Source organism: Herpailurus yagouaroundi, unplaced genomic scaffold (genome assembly GCF_014898765.1).
Source record: "Herpailurus yagouaroundi ecotype Mexico unplaced genomic scaffold, PumYag 159, whole genome shotgun sequence".
In the NCBI taxonomy this organism is placed as follows: Eukaryota; Metazoa; Chordata; class Mammalia; order Carnivora; family Felidae; genus Herpailurus; species Herpailurus yagouaroundi.
Genome location: NW_024412400.1, coordinates 21,062,682 through 21,068,191, shown reverse-complemented (window position 1 = coordinate 21,068,191; position 5,510 = coordinate 21,062,682).

Here is a 5,510-nt window from a genome sequence, read left to right as displayed (position 1 = left end):
TTGTTAGTTCTTCTTGTCAGGGGGGAGCAAAATCAGGAATGACTTCTGTCACTATCTTGGTGATATCACTCCTACGTCATTTTTCTTATTTAGAAGCTATGTTGCTGATTTATTATAAAGGGATATAACTCAGGAGCTGCCAGATGGAAGAGATACGTAGGCAAGGTATGTGGGAAAGAACATGGAGCTTCCCTGCTCTAAGTGGGCCACTCTCCCCAGATTTCCATGTGTTTACCAACCCAAAACTTCTATTGGATTTATTTCGATAAGGACAGCTTATGAAGACTCTGGAATATACCCTTGTAGGAAAAGGAGCAGCCCTCTAATTTATGTTGAGGTCTAATCTGTGTCTGTGGTGTTTGATTGCAGAAGGATGCTTATCCTTATACAGGGAAAGTCCTTGTTTTCCACAAAGGGTCTGTAGAGCTGGGATCTAGAGACAGGGTTTGTGGCTTGTGGTTCCACACACATGGAAGGGTACCTCAGGATCAGAACGCAAGAGTTCACTTCCTTAGAGAGCTACTTGCCCTTTACCATGATAAGACCTTTCTCAGAGCTGGAGTTGCTTTGCTCAAAAACAGCTACTGCATTCATCCCAGTGTTAAGATTGTATCTGGAATGACTTCTGCTGACTTAGCCATTAACCCTCATCACAGCTCACCACCTCCAACCTTCTAATCCAAGGAGTCAGCAATGTAGACAGCCATAATTATAATTAATGATGGAAAACCAGTGCCTATTCAAGTGTCAGGAGTCACTGTACAAAGAGGGCTGACCCTCACATGTTGAGAAGAGGGCTGACCCTCTTCTTGGCAGAGACTGGAGTCTTCTGGACTTGCTCTGCTTTAAGCTAAGGCAGCAGCCACCTCTCAGTTTCTGGAAAAAAGCACTAGAGCTCCAGGGATTCTCACATCTTCTGCAGAGGTGACCGTTCCTTCACGTTCCTACTTGGTAAGTATGAAGTATTAAAGGAAAAAGAAGCAAGAAAACGAGTTAAAACAGTATGGGCAACAAGATGGATTTGGTTGTTCCTGATAGTAAACAATGAAATCTTGAATAAGTGTGGGGGAAGTCTGAGGTGATAATGTCACTGTAATTTAGAAGGATGATTAATTTTAATGGATAGATAGGCTGAACTGAAGATAGAATACTGGAGACAGTAAAATGACTTTCCAAAAGTGGAAAGGAAAAAAAAAAGCCATATGACAGCTACCTAGTCAAAAAGAATGAACATTCAGTGTCACCTAGGCTCAAAATATCCAACATAAAAAATACTTTGCTTTTTGGCAATTAGCCACCAAATAATATAAACTTTATATAAGATACCTAACTTCTTCTTTGATGTTTGTTATTTTCACTTTTAATTTTTTTTTGTTACCATTCTAATTCAGAAATGAACTGCATTTTGCAAGAAATACCTGATTTTTCTAGTTGGCCTGAACCAGTGATTCTCAAATTGTGTTCTCAATAGCAGGATCATGGTCTCCTGAGAACTTATTAGAAATCTAAGAGGCATCATATATCCTATATTTTTTTTATCAGTCATACAAAGTCTATTAGGGTGACCTCTTTAGTGCAGGACCTTCACAAATGGTGATTCACAAACTCAAACTTTCCATCATGTGGTTTCTATCATCTCAAAGTTATTGTCAAAATATTCAATAAATTTCATAATCTGTTTCCTCCCTTCTTATCCAATTATTACACTTAAACACACATTCATTTTTAGTTTTGATTAACTATGTTTTCCTTTTGCTTTCCCATAAACTCTTCATGAAATATGTCCCCCTCTCACTTCATCGTGCCTTCTTTTTTTCACCATCTCCCTATTTACATATTTCATGTTTTCCAAGACTGAATTGAGCAACTCTCAGCATGAATGTCAGAGAGACTGGAATTTCGAAATTTAGAATTTAGAAATGACCCTCAGGTGCCCAGAAACCATGTCTTCACTATTGACTGTTCCCTTGGTCATTGACAATTGAACCAGAGATAGATAGGTGCCTAACTGGGCCATTCAGATTTTTGTTGCAAATATATATCTATTACCCATAATACTGAAAACACTGAAAAAATGTCTAGTGATTATATACTTGGTATCTATTCCATAGAATATTCTTTTAGTAAGATGTTACTATAACCAGGTAGGTTTCTTAACAATATGGTAATATGTATGGGGGGGGGGAGTAGGGAGGTGTAAGTATGCAAGGTTAAATTCTGATAGAGCTACAGCTGGTTCTGGTTCTATATTATCTAGATATTTAGTATTTTGTCTGGAATAATAACAGAATTTTTTTTGTACTTTAGTTTTATTTCTGTATAAAGAAGGGAGTTTAATCCTAGAGTTCACGGATCATTGGCTCTACTTCTTGAATAGGAATTGTTAAGAAACATATACTTACCAAATTTTATATTTATAAATAAAATTATATTGAGTTTAATATAGTGCCTTTTACAAGAAGCACTATATATTTCATTGATTTTAAGCTCATCATTTTCACAAAAAGGAAAGCTGTATTTTGATGTTAGAATCCACTCCTCTTAGAGATGTTGAAAGCTTCCCAGAATATTATTGGCTAGTTCTCCAGTTAGGAGAGGGGGGGAAGAAACCAAAAAACAAAACACTTCATCACCTCCTTGTGTTTAATAAGACCAAGTAGTTTCAAAATCAATTCTCTAGTTCCCATCATAGAAATAATTCCTTTAATTAGAGTTTGCCATGTCATAGCTTCTGCTTGTTAGTCCATTATTTCCAACCTAAGTTTCAGAGAAGAGACTAATCCTCTAGGTCTGTTAATGAGTTTCCAGAATGATCTGAGATAGAGATAATTCTCTGAGGTTAAATAACGGAAATAGTGATTGACCTTCATCTTCTTCTCAAATTCAGGTATAATTAATTCCTCAGCTGCCTCCAACCTAGGTTGCACTATGGAGATTCATATATTTCTGACCTTGGTACGGACTTCATCTCTTTTTTGCATTAATTGACTATGTTGCCCACTTAGGGAACACCATCACCCCAAGTGAGGTTGATTAGTATATGCTTACATTGCAAACTTTCTCAAAAAAAAAAGATTGGAATAAATTCAAGGTTATATGTGTGAAGAAAATTACCTTTGCTATCTATGTAGTTCATCATATAGTTTATTTTTCATTAACTTTTTAACTGCATACTTTCATCATTTGAAATTCTCTACCAGTTTTTGTTTATCTACAGTTAAATTTTTCAAGTTTTTTTTTTGGTTCCTTTTTCCAGTAGCTTGATTATGACCTAGTATACTAAAAAGTAGGTATCAATTACAGAAGTGGTTTTTATAAAAATGAAAGTTATTTTTCCAAATATAGTATGATATGGGAAACAAAGGTAAATGAAAAATTAGATTTCCTTACAACTTACAGCCCAATGACAAGTCTTTGAGACAGGCAGAGTGACATTCCTCTAGGAGCTCAGCTGCCTGGATGATTACACTTTGCTAGGGGCTAGGATCCTGTAAGTCTACTTCAACATATAAAAATTCCTTTGGAAACTTCCTTTATATCTACCTTCCCAAGATATATGTTGGCAATCATACTCTAAGCTTACAGCCTCTTGATATACATCTGAAGGGTCTCATGACTGAGTTTTTACTAAACAATTATAAATGACCTTTTCCTAACAGCAGCTAGCACCTCAAGGTCCTGGAAACCTTGTTTCCAAAATACCTTAGAGACTTGCACTATCCCTAGCCCCCTCCCAACCTGAAGGTACATAATTATAAGGTATATTAGTCACCCAACACAACCCCAGTGCAGCTCTTTCTGCCCACCGGTCCTGTCTCCATGTTTTAATAAGACCACCTTTTTGCACTGAAGATGTGTGGCTCTCAGAATTCTTTCTTGGCCATCAGCTCCAAACCCCAACATTTTCTATATCCTAGAACTCTTAATCTAAAAATAAGCTGAAATTAAAGAAGAATTGTTAAAAACGTGCTTAAAGAAAACTTGTTTGAATTAAAATTTTTAAAAAATAATTATTGAACAGAAAATTCAGAAAATAGTGACCAAAACAAAAAATATCCAAGCTCATTTGAATGTTTTGCTGCTGCTAAGATTACCAGTTTAAAATGATTTTTCAAGTCTTTTGTCATACGTATATATTTTATACAAATGGTGATAAGACCATATGTAAAAGTTTGGCTGTTTATGTTGGGTTTAAAAATGTTATATTCAGGGGCGCCTGGGTGGCGCAGTCGGTTAAGCGTCCGACTTCAGCCAGGTCACGATCTCACGGTCTGTGAGTTCGAGCCCCGCGTCGGGCTCTGGGCTGATGGCTCAGAGCCTGGAGCCTGTTTCCGATTCTGTGTCTCCCTCTCACTCTGCCCCTCCTCCGTTCATGCTCTGTCTCTCTCTGTCCCAAAAATAAACGTTGAAAAAAAATTTAAAAAAAATGTTATATTCATTAATTATATTTAATGTTAATTTCTATATTATGTCCCAGTACATGATGGTACCATAATTGTTACCCCATGATTTATAATAGTGAAAATTTGAAAATAATATAAATGTTAATACTTAAGATTTTGTGTACTGATATTTTTCTCTATTTTGAATGACCTTCTTAGAAGAGAGTCTAGAAGTTTTACTGAAGGATTGGAAGATACAAACATTTTTGTAACACTTGTAATGCATTGTCGAATTGCTTAAGGAAAAAGAGCTATCAGCCATTATAATATGTTAAAGAACATGTCATTCCAATTGCTAATGCTACCATAATTCCTATTTCATCACACATAAGCTAATGTTAACACTATTTTAATTTTTATTTAACAGATAAAACATATCCTATAGATAGATATGTTCATATATATAGATTAGATACAGATATAGATATTATAGGAGATGAGAGGGAGAGATTTATTTTAAAGATGTGGCTTATGCAATTGTGGGTGATGGCAGATCCAAAATTAGGATCTGGGCATCCAGAAGGCTGAACATTTTGGTAAGAGTTGATATTGAAGGGGAGCAAATCTGACACCCAAACATGCCTCTTTGGCATAAGGACTTTTCAAGCTGGATATTTTTAAGAAACTGCTGCTACAGGAAAAGCTCTGAAAACCAAATAGAAGTTACCTTTTTGTAAGAGGCATTTACCTTTATGAGGGAAACCTTCATTTGTAGAGGTGTTTCCCTGTCTCTACCAGGAAAAGGGGAGTTAAAAATTTCTGGAAACTCTCGCCAGTGGAGATGACAGGGACTTAAATCTGCATAACACTCGTATCCTCATTTCCTGTGCTTTTCCATAGCTCGACTCCACACACACATCTTTTGTCTTAACTAAAGATGGTATTTAAGGAAGTAACTTGGGTCAAGTCAGGGAGTTACTCAGTTTTCCTGGGAATTTAATGTTTCCCATGTATAGGAGAAGAATACATATTATTATATTTATTTTCCCAGTATTTATATGTCTTTTACTACAGGAGGTCTCAGCTAAGAACCTATAAGGGTAAAGAGTTAATTGCTTTTCCTCACCT